This window comes from Camellia sinensis, chromosome 12, assembly GCF_055761805.1.
Source record: "Camellia sinensis isolate YWXY chromosome 12, ASM5576180v1, whole genome shotgun sequence".
NCBI lineage: Eukaryota > Viridiplantae > Streptophyta > Magnoliopsida > Ericales > Theaceae > Camellia > Camellia sinensis.
This window is the reverse complement of record NC_138972.1, coordinates 20,161,878-20,185,621: the sequence shown is the minus strand read 5'-3', so window position 1 is coordinate 20,185,621 and position 23,744 is coordinate 20,161,878.

Here is a 23,744-nt window from a genome sequence, read left to right as displayed (position 1 = left end):
TTTATCGCGCTATCTTGCGTACCTCATTGCACAGTTTTGTGCACAATACTTGCATTTTGCATGCATTTTATCGCGGTATCTTGCGCACCTCAGGGCACTGTTTTGTGCACATTACTTGCATTTTGCATGCATTTTGTCGCGCTATCTTGCGCACCTCATCGCGCTGTTTTCTGCACATTACTTGCATTTTGCATGCATTTTATCGCGCTAGCTTGCGCACCTCATTGCACTATATTATGCACATTACTTGCATTTTGCACGCATTTTATCGCGCTATCTTGCGCACCTCATTGCGCAGTTTTCTGCACACTACTTGCATTTTGCATGCATTTTATCGCGCCATCTTGGGCACCTCATTGCGCAGTTTTGTGCACACTACTTGCATTTTGCATGCATTTTATCGCGCTCTCTTGCGCACCTCATTGCACTGTTTTGCGCACATTACTTGCATTTTGCATGCATTTTATCGCTCTAATTTGCGCACCTCATCACGTTGTTTTGTGCACATTTCTTGCATTTTGCATGCATTTTATCGCGCTATCTTGCTGACCTCATCGTACAGCTTTGTGCACGTTACCTGCATTTTGCATGCATTTTATCGCGCCATCTTGGGCATCGCGCAATTTTACGCTGTGTCCATCACTTGCATTTTGCATGCATTTTATCGCGCCGTCTTGCACACCTCGTTGCGCTGTTTTATGCACATTACTTGCATTATGCACGCATTTTATCGCGCTATCTTGCGCACCTCATTGCGCAGTTTTGTGCACTCTACTTGCATTTTGCATGCATTTTATCGCTCCATCTTGCGCACCTCATTCCGCAGTTTTGTGCATACTACTTGCATTTTGCATACATTTTGTAATAACCCGACCCTCGTACATGCTCTTTGTTATATTTTCGGATCCTATTTTGTGATTTTGAATGCTCATTGTAGAATCCTATGGGAAATCTAAATTAAGTAAGTAAACCAAATGATTAAAGATGTCTATCTGTCCAAAAGAAAAGTATCTGTTACATGAGAATGCTTAGATAAGAAATTGGAAGCTTTGGAGGCTTAATTATCTGGAATTGATTTCACATATATAATCAGCAGAATTTTTATGTAATATTAAGCACTTCTGTGAAATTTCAATTTGGGGATGCTTAAACGATTCATTTTTGTCCCTATTCAAGTTTTCCATGTATATGTATATGTTTATAAGAGTCTCATGACTCATAAGACTTGAGAACCACATTTATCCTAAGGGAGGGTGAGGAGTGAGAGAATTGAAAGGTAGAGGAAGAAGATCATCAAAGGTTGGGGACTTTTGGAAGATTAAGCACAAGGTATGTATAAGACTGTCTCAATTGACTTCCATAACTCTTCTTAGGATGTATGTCCTTTTAATCATGTTACTTAAGGGTTGGAACTATGATTCCATGTTCCTTGGTTGTTTGATTCAATTAAAATTGAATATGGAGAAGTTATATTTTCTCTTTTTACTTTGAACTTGAGAATAGAGCATGATTTTGTTAATCCATGTTATGTCATGTGCATGAGAAGCCAAGAACCTCAAGATATGGAAGAGTGTTTGTGAATTTCAATTTTTGGCCCATTGAATTGAGTTGTGTGCATGGATTTAATTCAAGCTAGAAAATGTTGTATATTGTACCTTGGATTTCATGCTTTTTGAACCATGATTTAGTAATGAAAAGATCTATTTTTGAGTCTTGAATACACTCCTAAAAGAATGGAAATTTTTAGCAAATTTCGGACTGGAAATGCAGAATCGCCGCACGTGCGGGAGTCATGGCCGCACGTGCGGGAGGTGTTGCCGCACGTGCGGGGGTTGTGGCCGCACGTGCGGGGGAAGGGAAAATTTTGGGGCTTTGGTTCTGCTAGAAAGGCACGTGCGGGACCTCAGGGCCGCACGTGCGGGGCCAACTGCCGCACGTGCGGGGCTCACAGCCGCACGTGCGGCTCATGCTGAAAAATATGGTTTGCTCCGTTTTGCGTGTAGAACCCTCTAATGTTGTCGGAATATGTATTTGATGTCTTTTAATATGTATAAATTCCTTCGAAGTAAAATGAAACAGAAAGTGATTTAATATGGAAAGGGAATTAAAGTGTGTAAGGTTGAATGTGTGCAGGGCACACTCCGGGAAGAGCAAGCACGTCGTCGCAACACTGTGAGTAGTAGTATCATTATCTTCCTTACACATGAATAATGATTTTCATTAGCATTTCGTTTACGCGGCTATGTTAATGTCTCAAGTACGCAACTAAGATTAATGTTTTAAGTGTGTAAGTATGTTTGTTAATGCTCAAGTATGCTCCAAGTGTGTAACGAATGAAATAAGAAAGATAAAACACCTATGTTCTATAAGACTCTAGGCCTATGGCCATTCAAGATAAGTTATCAAGGTATGGAACAAAGTGCTACACGGAACTAAGTGCTACGACGTGAGCCACCTCTAGAATCCGTGTGAGACACCTCTTGAGTCCGTATAAGTATGGTTTCAAGGGCTTTATGCCACTTTCAAGGGCTTTAATGCCAACAAGTACAAGGGCCTTGTGCCACATGTTTCAAGGGCTTTATCGCCATATGTTACAAGGGCTTTGTGCCACTATGTTTAACGGCCTCGTGCCACCATGTTTCAAGGGCTTATAGCCACCATGTTTATGTTGCAAGATTGAACCCAAGGGCATTATGTACTTAGCACAGAATCAGACTAACTATGTGAACTCTACATCTTTATATGCATTGCCCTGTGTTATGTTTCAAGTTAAGCATCGTTTTATTTATGTATTACTATTCACTGAGCCCGGCTCACTCTCTGTTATGTCTGTTTCTGTAGGCAATCAACCAGGTGGTCAATCCTAACCTATGATGCCCGGTTCTTTTTGACAACCTTCGTGTATCCACGCACTCACAGGGCCACCCATTTTGTGAAGTCTACTAAGTTAATTGGCTTATTTCTTGGCTACCCTTTCAAGGTTGATAATGTATAACTCCAATAGTTTTGGTTTGGAGTTTTTGTTTCATGCCCGACTATAGGGCTGGGTCTGTATATGTGTTTGTAAATATATCTTCTGCTAAGGAATACTTTTGGATTCTATCAACTTCTTATGGTGCATGTAATGTATAAGATCCTGGCATGTTAGAAATAGCTCAATGGAATTTGTTGGTTCTTATATTCTTGTACGTTTGTGTGCTTCCGTCAAGGCCCCATATACTATATGTATACCAGGTGATATGTCTGTTTGGGAATGAGTCGTGCCCGAACTTTTAGGGGCGAGTTGGGGGCGTGACAAGTGGTATCAGAGCACGAGTTGCTATCTCACACACGGGTCCATTGAGCTTTAGGGTGTCTAGAAAAGCTTTAGGCATCTTGCATGACATCCTAAAAAAATATATGAAAGAGCGATGGCAACGTTAAGTCTATTCTGATAATGCTAACACTTTTGAAATATGTCTATTATGTATAAATGCTTATTGTGTAGGCAATGGTGAGGACAAGGACAGAAGAGACAGAAGATGCTACGTCTGCACGGCTGGATAGAATGGAGAGAATGATTATGGAAATGGCAGAGACCCTTCGGCAACAACAACAACAGCCACAACAACCACCCCCACCACCGGTACCTCCACCGGCAGTACAAGATTTCCATATTGAAGACCGAACTATCACTCTTACTAAGGAGTTTAAAAAGATGCAACCGCCATCCTTCAAAGGGGGAATAGAACCAATGAAAGCTGAGGCGTGGGTGTTGGGAATAGAGAAGTTATTTGAGGTCTTTCCCTGCACAGAAGCTTAGAAGGTGCAATTGGCTGCCTTTACTCTCGAGGATGAGGCACGCAGATGGTGGATGCTTACGAGAACTGTACACCAAGTGTTGGCATGGGACAGATTCTTAGAATTGTTTTATGACAAGTACTTCCCTCAAAGTATGCGGGATAAGAAGGTAACAGAATTTGAAACTCTTAGGCAAGGGAATAAAACCGTCGCCGAATATGAAGCCCAATTTGCGGAGTTAGCTCGGTTCGCACCTCACATGGTGGACACGGATTATAAGAAAGCGCGTAAATTTGAAGGGGGATTGCGGAGCGCTATCCTGGATAAGGTCAATATGTTGAAGTTACCTACTTACGTTGATGTATTGGAGAGAGCCGTTATAGCGGAAGGGAATCTCGCTACTCAGAGTCGAATCTCAGAATGGAAAGGGAAGAGACAAAATACTCAATGGTCGAAGGGATCACCCACTCCACCAAACAAGAAGCAGGCCTTAGGGAGTTCAACTACTTCTACCCCTAGTCAGGATACAATGCCGACTTGTCCGGAATGTGGGAAGAAGCATCGTGGAACGTGTTATCGGAAGTCTGGAGCCTGTTTTCAGTGTGGTAAGACGGGTCATTTGATCAAGGATTGTCCTCAAAGGAATCAACCAAGTAATAATAGAACCACTACGAGTTCAGCGGGGTCTGCACCAACTTCCAACACCAAGACAACTGTTAAACCTACTAATAATAAAGATACTGCGAGGCAAGGCAGGGTGTTCGCATTGGTCCCGGGAGATGTGCAAAACGCGGCAACGGTGGTGTCAGGTACATTTATCGTTCATGGTCATTTTGCTCGCGTATTATTTGATTCTGGCTCCACCCATTCTTTTGTGTCGAAACTATTTGCTCCTAATTTAGATAAAACTGAAGAAGAACTATCTTATATGTTGTGTGTGTTTTCACCTTTGGGAGGTCCTATGATTTGTACCTCTATATATACTTCTTGTGAACTCCAACTTGGGGATCTCCGGGTGTATGCCAATCTGTTGCCTCTCGATATGGCCTATTTTGATATTATTCTGGGAATGGACTGGTTAGGTGAATATGGTGCAACTATAGATTGTTTGACTAAACAAATTAGTTTTCATCCTCCGGGACAATCAGGGTCTACCTTTCAGGGACATGGAGTAACCTCACCACCTTATTTAATTTCCGCAGTAAGGGCTTGTAAATTAATTCAGAAAGGGTGTCAGGGGTATTTATGCAGTGTTCTAGAGGGGCAAGTGGAGAATGGGAATACCGATACGATCCCAGTTGTCTGTGAATTTCCGGACGTTTTTCCAGAAGAATTACCAGGGCAGTTAATAGACCGTGAAATTGAGTTTACAATTGAAGTAGCACCGGGAACTCAACCCATTTCTAAGACCCCGTATAGAATGGCGCCGGTTGAGATGAAAGAATTGAAAATGCAGTTGCAAGATCTGTTGGACAAGGGATTTGTCCGCCCGAGTGTATCTCCGTGGGGTGCGCCCGTTTTGTTCGTGAAGAAGAAGGATGGAACACTCCGGCTTTGTATCGATTACAGAGAACTCAACAAAGTCACCATCAAGAATAAGTATCCGTTACCAAGAATCGATGACCTGTTTGATCAGCTTCAAGGGGCACAGGTCTTTTCTAAGATTGATCTACGGTCCGGATACCATCAATTGAAAGTTAAGACTGATGATGTTGAGAAGATAGCCTTCCGAACCCGGTACGGTCACTATGAAGTTTTGGTTATGCCCTTTGGAGTTACTAACGCCCCAGCAGCCTTTATGGATCTGATGAACCGCGTCTTCAAGTCCTATTTGGATGAATTTGTGGTAGTCTTTATTGACGATATCCTTATTTATTCAAAGAATGTGGAAGCTCATGAAACCCATCTTCGCTTAATTCTTCAAACCCTTCGGGAAAGGAAATTGTATGCAAAGCTTAAGAAATGCGAATTTTGGCTATTTGAGGTGGCATTCCTGGGGCATATTATCACAAAGGAAGGAGTTTCTGTTGATCCACACAAAATTGAGGCGATTGTGAAATGGCCGACTCCTACCAATGTGGCTGAAGTGCGTAGCTTCATGGGATTAGCTGGCTATTACAGGAGATTCGTTCAAGATTTTTCTAAAATTGCTGGACCACTTACACAATTGACTCGAAAGGGAGTTATATTTGAATGGTCAAAAGAGCGGGAATCTGCTTTCCAGGAATTGAAGATGAAATTAACCACAGCTCCAGTTCTGGCTTTACCATCTGGCACCGAAGGGTTTGTAATTTACAGTGATGCGTCCCATAAAGGATTAGGGTGTGTGCTTATGCAAGGTGGAAGGGTTATTGCCTATGCTTCACGACAACTTAAACCCCATGAAAAGAATTACCCCACGCATGATCTCGAGCTCGCGGCAGTGGTTTTTGCTCTAAAGATATGGCGGCATTATTTGTATGGTACTACCTGCGAAGTATACACCGACCACAAAAGCCTTAAGTACCTTTTTACCCAGAAGGAATTGAACATGCGGCAGCGTCGGTGGTTAGAGTTAATTAAAGACTATGATTTACAGATCCATTATCATCCTGGTAAGGCCAACACGGTTGCAGATGCTCTTAGTCGAAAAAATATGGGAGATATGGCCAACCTGTTTACGGAGCAAAGGGAATTGGTAGATGAACTAGATAAAATGAGTATGGAGTTTAAGATGCAGGGACAGGAAATAGTACTAGCAGCAGTAATGGCTCAACCGACCTTACTGGAAGATATCAAGTCACAACAAATGGAAGATGACATTCTAAAGAAGGTGTGTGATGAGTTAGAGGCAAAACCAAAATCAGGGTTCAGTTTAGTGGATTCGGTACTCAAATTTCAAAATCGGATATGTGTCCCTAATGTGTTGGAACTCAAACGGAAATTGATGGAAGAAGCACACGCCTCTAGATTTTCTATGCACCCGGGAAGTACTAAAATGTACCGGGATTTGAAGCAAAATTTTTGGTGGCCAAGTATGAAAAAGGAGATTGCAGAATTCGTCTCTAAATGTTTGCAATGTCAGCAAGTAAAAGCGGAGCATCAGAGGCCAGCAGGATTACTACAGCCCCTCCCAATTCCAGAGTGGAAGTGGGAACACCTAACCATGGATTTTGTTGTAGGATTACCACGGACACCTCGGGGTATGAATTCTATATGGGTCATTGTTGACCGATTGACTAAGTCCGCCCACTTTCTACCAGTAAAGACTCAATACAATGCAGATAAACTGGCGGTCCTTTATGTGAATGAAATTGTAAGACTGCATGGTGTACCAGTCTCCATTGTATCGGATAGGGATCCGAAATTCGTTTCCAGATTCTGGCAAAGTTTACAAGAAGCCATGGGTACAGAACTGAAGTTCAGCACAGCTTTCCATCCTCAAACTGACGGTCAATCCGAGAGAACGATACAAACTCTGGAAGACATGCTCCGGATGTGTGTGCTAGAGTTTCAAGAAAGTTGGGAAACCCATTTACCACTAGTAGAGTTCGCATATAACAATAGTTACCACTCAAGTATTGCAATGGCACCCTATGAAGCTTTGTATGGAAGACCGTGTCGTTCTCCCGTATGTTGGGCTGAAGTTGGAGACAAATCCTTGTTAGGGCCTGAAATTGTTCAGCTGACCACTGAAAAAGTTAAAATTATTCGGGAAAGATTAAAAACGGCTCAAAGCAGACAAAAAAGTTGTGCGGATCACCGACGGAGGAGTTTGGAATTTGAAGTGGACAGTCATGTTTTTATAAAAATTACTCCGATGAAAGGCCATCCGAGATTCGGGAAAAGGGGTAAGTTAACACCCCGTTATGTTGGTCCCTTCCAAATTCTGGAAAGAGTCGGTCCGGTGGCTTACCGGATTGCCCTTCCGCCACACATGAGTCAAGTGCATAATGTGTTTCATGTCTCTATGCTTCGGGGGTATCTTGCAGATTCGTCCCATGTTATTGATCATCACCAAATTGAACTTGATGATAAGTTAACTTATGAGGAGAAACCAATCCGTATATTGGATCGGCAGGTGAAACAATTACGAAATCGGGAAATTCCAATGGTAAAAGTAGAATGGCAGGAACATTACGGAACTGACGCAACTTGGGAAAGAGAGGAGGAAATGCAACATCAGTATCCACATTTGTTTCTACCCTAAGGTAAAACGAGTTTGGAGGACCAAACTTATTTAAGGGGGGGAGAGTGTAATAACCCGACCCTCGTACATGCTCTTTGTTATATTTTCGGATCCTATTTTGTGATTTTGAATGCTCATTGTAGAATCCTATGGGAAATCTAAATTAAGTAAGTAAACCAAATGATTAAAGATGTCTATCTGTCCAAAAGAAAAGTATCTGTTACATGAGAATGCTTAGATCAGAAATTGGAAGCTTTAGAGGCTTAATTATCTGGAATTGATTTCACATATATAATCAGCATAATTTTTATGTAATATTAAGCACTTCTGTGAAATTTCAATTTGGGGATGCTTAAACGATTCATTTTTGTCCCTATTCAAGTTTTCCATGTATATGTATATGTTTATAAGAGTCTCATGACTCATAAGACTTGAGAACCACATTTATCCTAAGGGAGGGTGAGGAGTGAGAGAATTGAAAGGTAGAGGAAGAAGATCATCAAAGGTTGGGGACTTTTGGAAGATTAAGCACAAGGTATGTATAAGACTGTCTCAATTGACTTCCATAACTCTTCTTAGGATGTATGTCCTTTTAATCATGTTACTTAAGGGTTGGAACTATGATTCCATGTTCCTTGGTTGTTTGATTCAATTAAAATTGAATATGGAGAAGTTATATTTTCTCTTTTTACTTTGAACTTGAGAATAGAGCATGATTTTGTTAATCCATGTTATGTCATGTGCATGAGAAGCCAAGAACCTCAAGATATGGAAGAGTGTTTGTGAATTTCAATTTTTGGCCCATTGAATTGAGTTGTGTGCATGGATTTAATTCAAGCTAGAAAATGTTGTATATTGTACCTTGGATTTCATGCTTTTTGAACCATGATTTAGTAATGAAAAGATCTATTTTTGAGTCTTGAATACACTCCTAAAAGAATGGAAATTTTTAGCAAATTTCGGACTGGAAATGCAGAATCGCCGCACGTGCGGGAGTCATGGCCGCACGTGCGGGAGGTGTTGCCGCACGTGCGGGGGTTGTGGCCGCACGTGCGGGGGTTGTGGCCGCACGTGCGGGAGAAGGGAAAATTTTGGGGCTTTGGTTCTGCTAGAAAGGCACGTGCGGGACCTCAGGGCCGCACGTGCGGGGCCAACTGCCGCACGTGCGGGGCTCACAGCCGCACGTGCGGCTCATGCTGAAAAATATGGTTTGCTCCGTTTTGCGTGTAGAACCCTCTAATGTTGTCGGAATATGTATTTGATGTCTTTTAATATGTATAAATTCCTTCGAAGTAAAATGAAACAGAAAGTGATTTAATATGGAAAGGGAATTAAAGTGTGTAAGGTTGAATGTGTGCAGGGCACACTCCGGGAAGAGCAAGCACGTCGTCGCAACACTGTGAGTAGTAGTATCATTATCTTCCTTACACATGAATAATGATTTTCATTAGCATTTCGTTTACGCGGCTATGTTAATGTCTCAAGTACGCAACTAAGATTAATGTTTTAAGTGTGTAAGTATGTTTGTTAATGCTCAAGTATGCTCCAAGTGTGTAACGAATGAAATAAGAAAGATAAAACACCTATGTTCTATAAGACTCTAGGCCTATGGCCATTCAAGATAAGTTATCAAGGTATGGAACAAAGTGCTACACGGAACTAAGTGCTACGACGTGAGCCACCTCTAGAATCCGTGTGAGACACCTCTTGAGTCTGTATAAGTATGGTTTCAAGGGCTTTATGCCACTTTCAAGGGCTTTAATGCCAACAAGTACAAGGGCCTTGTGCCACATGTTTCAAGGGCCTTAGCGCCATATGTTACAAGGGCTTTGTGCCACTATGTTTAAGGGCCTCGTGCCACCATGTTTCAAGGGCTTATAGCCACCATGTTTATGTTGCAAGATTGAACCCAAGGGCATTATGTACTTAGCACAGAATCAGACTAACTATGTGAACTCTACATCTTTATATGCATTGCCCTGTGTTATGTTTCAAGTTAAGCATCGTTTTATTTATGTATTACTATTCACTGAGCCCGGCTCACTCTCTGTTATGTCTGTTTCTGTAGGCAATCAACCAGGTGGTCAATCCTAACCTATGATGCCCGGTTCTTTTTGACAACCTTCGTGTATCCACGCACTCACAGGGCCACCCATTTTGTGAAGTCTACTAAGTTAATTGGCTTATTTCTTGGCTACCCTTTCAAGGTTGATAATGTATAACTCCAATAGTTTTGGTTTGGAGTTTTTGTTTCATGCCCGACTATAGGGCTGGGTCTGTATATGTGTTTGTAAATATATCTTCTGCTAAGGAATACTTTTGGATTCTATCAACTTCTTATGGTGCATGTAATGTATAAGATCCTGGCATGTTAGAAATAGCTCAATGGAATTTGTTGGTTCTTATATTCTTGTACGTTTGTGTGCTTCCGTCAAGGCCCCATATACTATATGTATACCAGGTGATATGTCTGTTTGGGAATGAGTCATACCCGAACTTTTAAGGGCGAGTTGGGGGCGTGACACATTTTATCGCGGTATCTTGCGCACCTCATTGCACTGTTTTGCGCACATTACTTGCATTTTGCATGCATTTTATCGCGCTATCTTGCGCACCTCATCGCGTTGTTTTGTGCAAATTTCTTGCATTCGCACTACCTTGCGCACCTCATCGTACAGCTTTGTGCACGTTACCTGCATTTTGCATGCATTTTATCGTGCCATCTTGGGCATCGTGCAATTTTACGTTGTGTCCATCACTTGCATTTTGCATGCATTTTATCGTGCTATCTTGCGCACCTCATCGCACTGTTTTGTGCACATTACTTTCATTTTGCATGCCTTTTATCACGCTACCTTGCGCACCTCATCGCACAGTTTTGTGCATATTACTTGCATTTTGCATGCATTTTATCGTGCTATCTTGCGCACCTCATCACCCAGTTTTGTGCACATTACTTGCATTTTGTATGCTTTTTATCGCACTATTTTGCGCATCGCGCAATTTTACGCTGTGTCCATTACTTGCATTTTGCATGCATTTTATCGCGATATCTTGGCCACCTCATCGCACTGTTTTGTGCACATTACTTGCATTTTGCATTCATTTTATCGCGCTATCTTGCGCACCTCATCGCACTGTTTTGTGCACATTACTTGCATTTTGCACGCATTTTATCGCGCTATCTTGCGCACCTCACTGCACAGTTTTGTGCACACTACTTGCATTTTGCATGCATTTTATCGCGCTATCTTGCGCACCTCATTGCCCTGTTTTGTGCACATTACTTGCATTTTGCACGCATTTTTTCACGATAACTTGCGCACCACATTGCGCAGTTTTGTGCACACTACTTGCATTTTGCATGCATTTTATCGCGCCATCTTGCACACCTCATTTTGCAGTTTTGTGCACACTACTTGCATTTTGCACGCATTTTATCGCAGTATCTTGCGCACCTCATTGCACTGTTTTGTACACATTACTTGCATTTTGCATGCATTTTATCGCGCCATCTTGCGCACGTCATTGCGCAGTTTTGTGCACACTACTGGCATTTTGCATACATTTTCTCGCGGTATCTTGCGCACCTCATTGCACTATTTTGCGCACATTACTTGCATTTTGCATGCATTTTATCGCGCTAATTTGCGCACCTCATCGCACAGTTTTGTGCACATTACTTGCATTTTGTATGCTTTTTATCGCGCTATTTTGCGCATCGCGCAATTTTACGCTGTGTCCATTACTTGCATTTGGCATGCATTTTATCGCGATATCTTGCGCAACTCATCGCACTGTTTCGTGCACATTACTTGCATTTTGCAGGCATTTTATCGCGCTGTCTTGCGCATCTCATCGCATTGTTTTCTGCACATTATTTCCATTTTGCACGCATTTTATCGCGGTATCTTGCGCACCACATTGCACTGTTTCATGCACATTACTTGCATTTTGCATGCATTTTATCGCGGTATCTTGCGCACCTCATTGCACTGTTTTGTGCACATTACTTGCATTTTGCATGCATTTTGTCGCGCTATCCTGCGCACCTCATCGCGCTGCTTTCTGCACATTACTTGCATTTTGCATGCATTTTATCGCGCTACCTTGCGCACCTCATTGCACTGTATTATGCACATTACTTGCATTTTGCACGCATTTTATCGCGCTATCCTGCGCACCTCATTGCGCAGTTTTGTGCACACTACTTGCATTTTGCATGCATTTTATCGCGCCACCTTGCGCACCTCATTGCGCAGTTTTGTGCACATTACTTGCATTTTGCATGGATTTTATCGCGCTATCTTGCGCACCTCATCACCCTGTTTTGTGCACATTACTTGCATTTTGCATGCATTTTATCGCGCCATCTTGCGCACCTCATTGCGCAGTTTTGTGCACACTACTCGCATTTTGCATGAATTTTATAGCGCTATCTTGCGCACCTCATTGCACTGTTTTGCGAACATTACTTGCATTTTGCATGCATTTTATCGCGCTAATTTGCGCACCTCATCGCGTTGTTTTGTGCACATTTCTTGCATTTTGCATGCATTTTATCGCGCGATCTTGCTCACCTCATCGTACAGCTTTGTGCACGTTACCTACATTTTGCATGCATTTTAACGCACCATCTTGGGCATCGCGCAATTTTACCCTGTGTCCATCACTTGAATTTTGCATGCATTTTATCGCACCATCTTGCGCACCTCATTGCCCTGTTTTATGCACATTACTTGCATTATGCACGCATTTTATCGCGCTATCTTGCACACCTCATTGCGCAGTTTTGTGCACTCTACTTGCATTTTGCGTGCATTTTATCGCTCCATCTTGCGCACCTCATTGCGCAGTTTTGTGCATACTACTCGCATTTTGCGTACATTTTATCACGGTATCTTGCGCACCTCATTGCACTGTTTTGCGCACACTACTTGCATTTTGCATGCATTTTATCGCGCCATCTTGCGCACCTCATTTTGCAGTTTTGTGCACACTACTTGCATTTTGCACGCATTTTATCGCAGTATCTTGCGCACCTCATTGCACTGTTTTGTGCACATTACTTGCATTTTGCATGCATTTTATCGCGCCATCTTGCGCACCTCATTGCGTAGTTTTGTGCACACTACTTGTATTTTGCATGCATTTTATCGCGCTATCTTGCGCACCTCACCGCGTTGTTTTGTGCACATTTCTTGCATTTTGCATGCATTTTATCCCGCTATCTTGCGCACCTCATCGTACAGCTTTGTGCACGTTACCTGCATTTTACATACATTTTATCGCGCCATCTTGGGCATCGCGCAATTTTACGCTGTGTCCATCACTTGCATTTTGCATGCATTTTATCGTGCTATCTTGCGCACCTCATCGCACTGTTTTGTGCACATTACTTTCATTTTGTATGCATTTTATCGCGCTATCTTACGCACCTCATCGCACAGTTTTGTGCATATTATTTGCATTTTGCATGCATTTTATCGTGCTATCTTGCGCACCTCATCGCACAGTTTTGTCCACATTACTTGCATTTTGTATGCTTTTTATCGCGATATCTTGCGCACCTCATTGCACTGTTTCGTGCACATTACTTGCATTTTGTAGGCATTTTATCGCGCTATCTTGCAGACCTCATCGCACTGTTTTGTGCACAATACTTGCATTTTGCACGCATTTATCGCGGTATCTTGCGCACCTCATTGCATTGTGTTGTGCACATTACTTGCATTTTGCATGCATTTTAACGCGGTATCTCGCGCACCTCATTGCACAGTTTTGTGCACAATACTTGCATTTTGCATGCATTTTATCGCGGTATCTTGCGCACCTCATTGCACTATTTTGTGCACATTACTTGCATTTTTCATGCATTTTGTCGCGCTATCTTGCGCACCTCATCGCGCTGTTTTCTGCACATTACTTGCATTTTGCATGCATTTTATCGCGCTAGCTTGCGCACCTCATTGCACTGTATTATGCACATTACTTGCATTTTGCACGCATTTTATCGCGCTATCTTGCGCACCTCATTGCACAGTTTTGTGTAGACTACTTGCATTTTGCATGCATTTTATCGCGCCATCTTGCGCACCTCATTGCGCAGTTTTGTGCACATTACTTGCATTTTGCATGCATTTTATCGCGCCATCTTGGGCATCGCGCAATTTTACGCTGTGTCCATCACTTGCATTTTGCATGCCTTTTATCGTGCCATCTTGCGCACCTGATTGCGCTGTTTTATGCACATTACTTGCATTATGCACGCATTTTATCGCGCTATCTTGCGCACCTCATTGCGCAGTTTTGTGCACTCTATTTGCATTTTGCATGCATTTTATCGCTCCATCTTGCGCACCTCATTGCGCAGTTTTGTGCATACTACCTGCATTTTGCATACATTTTATCGCGGTATCTTGCGCACCTCATTGCACTGTTTTGCGCACATTACTTGCATTTTGCATGCATTTTATCGCGCTATCTTGCGCACCTCATCGCGTTGTTTTGTGCACATTTCTTGCATTTTGCATGCATTTTATCGGGCCATCTTGCGCACCTCATCGTACAGCTTTGTGCACGTTACCTGCATTTTGCATGCATTTTATCGCGCCCTCTTGGGCATCGCGCAATTTTACGCTGTGTCCATTACTTGCATTTTGCAGGCATTTTATCCCGCTATCTTGCGCACCTCATCGTACTGTTTTGTGCACATTACTTGCATTTTGCACGCATTTTATCGCGCTATCTTTCGCAGCTCACTGTACAGTTTTGTGCACACTACTTGCATTTTGCATGCATTTTATCGCTCTATCTTGCGCATCTCATTGCCCTGTTTTGTGCACATTACTTGCATTTTGCACGCATTTTATCGCGATATCTTGCGCAACTCATTGCGCAGTTTTGTGCACACAACTTGCATTTTGCATGCATTTTATCGCGCCATCTTGCGCACCTCATTTTGCAGTTTTGTGCACACTACTAGCATTTTGCACGCATTTTATCGCAGTATCTTGCCACCTCATTGCTCTGTTTTGTGCACATTACTTGCATTTTGCATGCATTTTATCGCGCCATCTTGCGCACCTCATTGCGCAGTTTTGTGCACACTACTTGCATTTTGCATGTATTTTATCGCGGTATCTTGCGCACCTCATTGCACTGTTTTGCGCACAATACTTGCATTTTGCATGCATTTTATCGCGCTAATTTGCGCACCTCATCGCGTTGTTTTGTGCACATTTCTTGCATTTTGCATGCATTTTATCGCGCTATCTTGCGCACCTCATCGTACAGCTTTGTGCACGTTACCTGCAATTTGCATGCATTTTATCGCGCCATCTTGGGCATCGCGCAATTTTACACTGTGTCCATCACTTGCATTTTGCATGCATTTTATCGTGCTATCTTACGCACCTCATCGCACTGTTTTGTGCACATTACTTTCATTTTGCATGCATTTTATCGCGCTATCTTGCGCACCTCATCGCACAGTTTTGTGCATATTACTTGCATTTTGCATGCATTTTATCGTGCTATCTTGCGCACCTCATCGCACAGTTTTGTGCACATTACTTGCATTTTGTATGCTTTTTATCGCACTATTTTGCGCATCGCGTAATTTTACGCTGTGTCCATTACTTGCATTTTGCATGCATTTTTTCGCCATATCTTGCGCAACTCATCGCACTGTTTTGTGCACATTACTTGCATTTTGCATGCATTTTATCACGCTGTCTTGCGCACCTCATCGCACAGTTTTGTGCACATTACTTGCATTTTGCACTCATTTTATAGCGCTATCTTGCGGACCTCACTGCGCAGTTTTGTGCACACTACTTGCATTTTGCATGCATTTTATCGCGCTATCTTGCGCACCTCATCGTACAGCTTTGTGCACGTTACCTACAATTTGCATGCATTTCATCGCGCCATCTTGGGCATCGCGCAATTTTACGCTGTGTCCATCACTTGCATTTTGCATGCATTTTATCGTGCTATCTTGCGCACCTCATCGCACTGTTTTGTGCACATTACTTTCATTTTGCATGCATTTTATCGCGCTATCTTGCGCACCTCATCGCACAGTTTTGTGCATATTACTTGCATTTTGCATGCATTTTATCGTGCTATCTTGCGCACCTCATCGCACAGTTTTGTGCACATTGCTTGCATTTTGTATGCTTTTTATCACGCTATTTTGCGCATCGCGCAATTTTACGCTGTGTCCATTACTTGCATTTTGCAGGCATTTTATCGCGATATCTTGGGCACCTCATCGCACGGTTTTGTGCACATTACTTGCATTTTGCATGCATTTTATCCCGCTATCTTGCGCACCTCATCGTACTGTTTTGTGCACATTACTTGCATTTTGCACGCATGTTATCGCGCTATCTTCCGCAGCTCACTGCACAGTTTTGTGCACACTACTTGCATTTTGCATGCATTTTATCGCTCTATCTTGCGCATCTCATTGCCCTGTTTTGTGCACATTACTTGCATTTTGCACGCATTTTATCGCGATATCTTGCGCACCTCATTGCGCAGTTTTGTGCACACAACTTGCATTTTGCATGCATTTTATCGTGCCATCTTGCGCACCTCATTTTGCAGTTTTGTGCACACTACTTGCATTTTCCACGCATTTTATCGCAGTATCTTGCCACCTCATTGCACTGTTTTGTGCACATTACTTGCATTTTGCATGCATTTTATCGCGCCATCTTGCGCACCTCATTGCGCAGTTTTGTGCACACTACTTGCATTTTGCATGTATTTTATCGCGGTATCTTGCGCACCTCATTGCACTGTTTTGCGCACATTACTTGCATTTTGCATGCATTTTATCGCGCTAATTTGCGCACCTCATCGCGTTGTTTTGTGCACATTTCTTGCATTTTGCATGCATTTTATCGCGCTATCTTGCGCACCTCATCGTACAGCTTTGTGCACGTTACCTGCAATTTGCATGTATTTTATCGCGCCATCTTGGGCATCGCGCAATTTTACGCTGTGTCCATCACTTGCATTTTGCATGCATTTTATCGTGTTATCTTGCGCACCTCATCGCACTGTTTTGTGCACATTACTTTCATTTTGCATGCATTTTATCGCGCTATCTTGCGCACCTCATCGCACAGTTTTGTGCATATTACTTGCATTTTGCATGCATTTTATCGTGCTATCTTGCGCACCTCATCGCACAGTTTTGTGCACATTACTTGCATTTTGTATGCTTTTTATCGCACTATTTTGCGCATCGCGTAATTTTACGCTGTGTCCATTACTTGCATTTTGCATGCATTTTTTCGCCATATCTTGCGCAACTCATCGCACTGTTTTGTGCACATTACTTGCATTTTGCATGCATTTTATCACGCTGTCTTGCGCACCTCATCGCACAGTTTTGTGCACATTACTTGCATTTTGCACTCATTTTATAACGCTATCTTGCGGACCTCACTGCGCAGTTTTGTGCACACTACTTGCATTTTGCATGCATTTTATCGCGCTATCTTGCGCACCTCATCGTACAGCTTTGTGCACGTTACCTACAATTTGCATGCATTTCATCGCGCCATCTTGGGCATCGCGCAATTTTATGCTGTGTCCATCACTTGCATTTTGCATGCATTTTATCGTGCTATCTTGCGCACCTCATCGCACTGTTTTGTGCACATTACTTTCATTTTGCATGCATTTTATCGCGCTATCTTGCGCACCTCATCGCACAGTTTTGTGCATATTACTTGCATTTTGCACGCATTTTATCGTGCTATCTTGCGCACCTCATCGCACAGTTTTGTGCCCATTACTTGCATTTTGTATGCTTTTTATCGCGCTATTTTGCGCATCGCGCAATTTTACGCTGTGTCCATTACTTGCATTTTGCATGCATTTTATCGCGATATCTTGGGCACCTCATCGCACTGTTTTTGTGCACATTATTTGCATTTTGCATGCATTTTATCACGCTGTCTTGCGCACCTCATCGCACAGTTTTTTGCACATTGCTTGCATTTTGCACTCATTTTATGGCGCTATCTTGCGGACCTCACTGCGCAGTTTTGTGCACACTACTTGCATTTTGCAGGCATTTTATCGCGCCATCTTGCGCATCTCATTGCTCAGTTTTGTGCACACTACTTGCATTTTGCATGCATTTTATCGCGGTATCTTGCGCACCTCATTGCACTGTTTTGGGCACATTACTTGCATTTTGCATGCATTTTATTGCCCTATCTTGCGCAACTCATCGCGCTGTTTTCTGCACATTACTTGCATTTTGCATGCATTTTATCGCGCTATCTTGCGCACCTCATTGCCCTTTATTATGCACATTACTTGCATTTTGCACGCATTTTATCGCGCTATCTTGCGCACCTCATTGCGCAGTTTTGTGCACACTACTTGTATTTTGCATGCATTTTATCGCGCTATCTTGCGCACCTCATCGCTATGTTTTCTGCACATTACTTGCATTTTGCATGCATTTTATCGCGCTATCTTGCGCACCTCATTGCACTGTATTATGAACATTACTTGTATTTTACAGGCATTTTGTCGCGCTATCTTGCGCACCTCATTGCGCAGTTTTGTGCACACTACTTGCATTTTGCATGCATTTTATCGCGCCATCTTGTGCACCTCATTGTGCAGTTTTGTGCACACTACTTGCATTTTGCATGCATTTTATCGCGGTATCTTGCGCACCACATTGCACTGTTTTGCGCACATTACTTGCATTTTGCACGCATTTTATAGCGCTAATTTGCGCACCTCATCGTGTTGTTTTGTGCACATTTCTTCCATTTTGCATGCATTTTATCGCGCTATCTTGCACACCTCATCGTACAGCTTTGTGCACGTTACCTGTATTTTGCATGCATTTTATCGCGCCGTCTCGGCCATCGCGCATTTTTACACTGTGTCCATCATGTGCATTTTGCATGCATTTTATCGTGCTATCTTGCGCACCTCATCGCACTATTTTTGGCACATTACATTCATTTTGCATGCATTTTATCGCGCTATCTTGCGCACCTCATCGCCCAGTCTTGTGCATATTACTTGGATTTTGCGTGCATTTTATCATGCTATCTTGCGCACCTCATCGCACAGTTTTGTGCACATTACTTGCATTTTGTATGCTTTTTATCGCGCCATTTTGCGCATCGCACAATTTTACGCTGTGTCCATTACTTGCATTTTGCATGCATTTTATCGCGATATCTTGCGCACCTCATCGCACTGTTTCGTGCACATTACTTGCATTTTGCATTCATTTTATCGCGCTATCTTGCGCACCTCATCGTATTGTTTTGTGCACATTACTTGCATTTTGCACGCATTTTATCGCGCTATCTTGCGCACGTCATTGCGTAGTTTTGTGCACATTACTTGCATTTTGCATGCATTTTTTCGCACTATGTTGCGCATCTCATTGCGCAGTTTTGTGCACACTGATTGCATTTTGCATGCATTTTATCGTGCCATCTTGCGCACCTCATTGCACTATTTTGCGCACATTACTTGCATTTTGCATGCATTTTATCGCGCTATCTTGCGCACCTCATCGCGCTGTTTTGGGCACATTACTTGCATTTTGCATGCATTTTATCGCGCTATTTTGCGCACATCATTGCACAGTTTTGCGCACATTACTTGCATTTTGCATGCATTTTATCGCGCTATCTTGGGCACCTCATCGCGTTGTTTTGTGCACATTTCTTGCATTTTGCATGCATTTTATCGCGCTATCTTGCTCACCTCATCGTACAGCTTTGTGCACGATACTTGCATTTTGCATGCATTTTATCGCGCTATCTTGGGCACCTCATCGCGTTGTTTTGTGCACATTTCTTGCATTTTGCATGCATTTTATCGCGCTATCTTGCGCACCTCATCGTACAGCTTTGTGCACGTTACCTGCAATTTGCATGCATTTTATCGCGCCATCTTGGGCATCGCGCAATTTTACGCTGTGTCCATCACTTGCATTTTGCATGCATTTTATCGTGCTATCTTGCGCACCTCATCGCACTGTTTTGTGCACATTACTTTCATTTTGCATGCATTTTATCGCGCTATCTTGCACACCTCATCGCACAGTTTTGTGCATATTACTTGCATTTTGCATGCATTTTATCGCGCAATCTTGCGCACCTCATCGCACAGTTTTGTGCACAATACTTGCATTTTGTATGCTTTTTATCGCGCTATTTTGCGCATCGCGCTATTTTACGCTGTGTCCATTACTTGCATTTTGCATGCATTTTATCGCGATATCTTGCGCACCTCATCGCACTGTTTCGTGCACATTACTTGCATTTTGCATGCATTTTATCGCGCTATCTTGCGCACCTCATCGCATTGTTTTGTGCACATTACTTGCATTTTGCACGCATTTTATCGCTCTATCTTGCGCACCTCATTGCGTAGTTTTGTGCACACTACTTGCATTTTGCGTGCATTTTATCGCGCCATCTTACGCAATGGTGTGCAGTTTTGTGCAGACTACTAGCATTTTGCACGCATTTTATCGCGGTATCTTGTGCACCTCAATGCACGGTTTTGTGCACATTACTTGCATTTTGCATGCATTTTATCACGCTATCTAGCGCAACTCATCGCGCTGTTTTCGGCACATTACTTGCATTTTGCATGCATTTTATCGCGCTATCTTGCGCACCTCATTGCACTGTATTATGCACATTACTTGCATTTTGCACGTATTTTATCGCGCTATCTTGCGCACCTCATTGCGTAGTTTTGTGCACACTACTTGCATTTTGCATGCATTTTATCGCGCTATCTTGCGGACCTCATTGCACTGTTTTGTGCACATTACTTGCTTTTTGCACGCATTTTATCGCAATATCTTGCTCACCTCATTGCGCAGTTTTGTGCACACTACTTGCATTTTGCATGCATTTTATCGCGCCATCTTGCGCACCTCATTGCGCCGTTTTGTCCACATTACTTGCATTTTGCACGCATTTTATCGCGGTATCTTGCGCACCTCATTGCACTGTTTTGTGCACACTACTTGCGTTTTGCATGCATTTTATTGTGCTATCTCGCGCAAGTCATCGCGCTGTTTTCTGCACATTACTTGCATTTTGCATGAATTTTATTGCGCTATCTTGCGCACCTTATTGCGCAGTTTTGTGCACACAACTTGCATTTTCCATGCATTTTCTCGCGCCATCTTGCACACCTCATTGCGCAGTTTTGTGCACACTACTTGCATTTTGCATGCATTTTATCGCGCTATCTTGCGCACCTCATTGCCCTGTTTTGTGCACATTACTTGCATTTTGCACACATTTTATCGCGCTATCTTGCGCATCTCATTGCGCAGTTTTGTGCACACTGATTGCATTTTGCATGCATTTTATCGTGCCATCTTGCGCACCTTGTCGCACTATTTTGCGCACATTACTTGCGCACCTCATCGCGCTGTTTTCTACACATTATTTGCATTTTGCAGGCATTTTATCGCGCTATCTTGCGCACCTCATTGCACTGTTTTATGCACATTACTTGCATTTTGCACGCATTTTATCGCGCTATCTTGCGCACCTCATTGCGCAGTTTTGTGCACACTACTTGAATTTTGCATGCATTTTATCTCGCCATCTTGCGCACCTCCTTGCGCAGTTTTGTGCACACTACTTGCATTTTGCATGCATTTTATCGCCCTATCTTGCGCACCTCATTGCCCTGTTTTGTGCACATTACTTGCATTTTGCACGCATTTTATCGCGCAATCTACACACCCCATTGCGCAGTTTTGTGCACACTACTTGCATTTTGCATGCATTTTATCGTGCTATCTTGCGCACCTCATTGCCCTGTTTTGCGCACATTACTTGTATTTTGCATGCAATTTATCGCGCTATCTTGGCACCTCATCGCGCTGTTTTAGGCACATTACTTACATTTTGCATGCATTTTATCGCGCTATCTTGCGCAACTCATCGCACTGTTTTGAGCACATTACTTTCATTTTGCATGCACTTTATCGTGCCATCTTGCGCACCTCATTGCGCAGTTTTGTGCACACTATTTGCATTTTACATGCATTTTATCGTGCTATCTTGCGCACCTCATCGCGCTGTTTTCTGCACATTACTTGCATTTTGCATGCATTTTATCGCGCTATCTTGCGCACCTCATTGCACTGTTCTATGCACAATACTTGCATTTTGCACGCATTTTATCGCGCTATCTTTCGCACCCCATTACGTAGTTTTCTGCACTCTACTTGCATTTGGCATGCATTTTATCGCGCCATCTTGCGCACCCATTGTGCAGTTCTGTGCACACTACTTGCATTTTGCACGCATTTTATCGCGCCATCTTACGCACTTCATCGCGCAGTTTTGTGCACATTACTTGCATTTTGCATGCATTTTATCGCGCTATCTTGCACACCTCATTGCACTGTTTTGTGCACATTACTTGCATTTTGCATGCATTTTATCGCGCTATCTTGCGCACCTCATCGCGCTTTTTTCTGCACATTATTTGCATTTTGCATGCATTTTATCGCGCTATCTTGCACACCTCACTGCACTATTTTACGCACATTACTTGCATTTTGAAAGCATTTTATCGCGCTATCTTGCGCACCTCATTGCGCAGTTTTGTGCACACTACTTGCATGTTGCATTCATTTTATCGCGCTATCTCGCGCACCTCATTGCCCTGTTTTGTGCACATTACTTGCATTTTGCACGCATTTTACCGCGACATCTTGCGCAACTCATCGCATTGTTTTCTGCACATTACTTTCATTTTGCATGCATTTTATCGCGCTATCTTGCGCACCTCATTGCACTGTATTATGCACGTTACTTGCATTTTGAACGCATTTTATCGCGCTGTCTTGCGCACCTCTTTGCGTAGTTTTGTGCACACAACTTGCATTTTGCATGCATTTTATCGCGCCATCTTGCGCACCTCATTGCGCAGTTTTGTGCACACTACTTGCATTTTCCAAGCATTTTATCGCGCTATCTTGCGCACCTCATTGCCCTGTTTTTTGTACATTACTTGCATTTCGCACGCATTTTATCGCGCTATCTTGCACACCTCATTGCGCCGTTTTGTGCACACTACTTGCATTTTGCATGCATCTTATCACGCTATCTTGTGCACCTCATTGCCCGGTTTTGTGCACATTACTTGCATTTTGCACGCATTTTATCGCGCTATCTTGCGCTCCTCATTGCGCAGTTTTGTGCACACTACATGCATTTTGCATGCAATTTATCGCGGCATCTTGCGCACCACATTGCGCAGTTTTGTGCACACTACTTGCTTTTTGCATGCATTTTATCGCGCTATATTGCGCACCACATTGCCCTGTTTTGTGCACATTACTTGCATTTTGCACGCATTTTATCGCGCTATCTTGCGTACCTCATTGTGCAGTTTTGTGCACACTACTTGCATTTTGCATCCATTTTATCGTGCCATCTTGCGCACCTCATTGCCCGGTTTTGCGCACATTACTTGCATTTTGCATGCATTTTATCACGCTATCTTGCGAACCTCATTGCGCTGTTTTGCGCACATTACTTGCTTTTGCATGCATTTTATTGCGCTATCTTGCGCACCTCATTGCACTGTTTTGTGCACACTACTTGCATTTTGCATCCATTTTATCGCGCTATCTTGCGCACCTCATTGCACTATTTTGTGCACATTACTTGCATTTTCCATGCGTTTTATCGCGCTATATGGCGCACCTCTTCGCGCTGTTTTCTGCACATTATTTGCATTT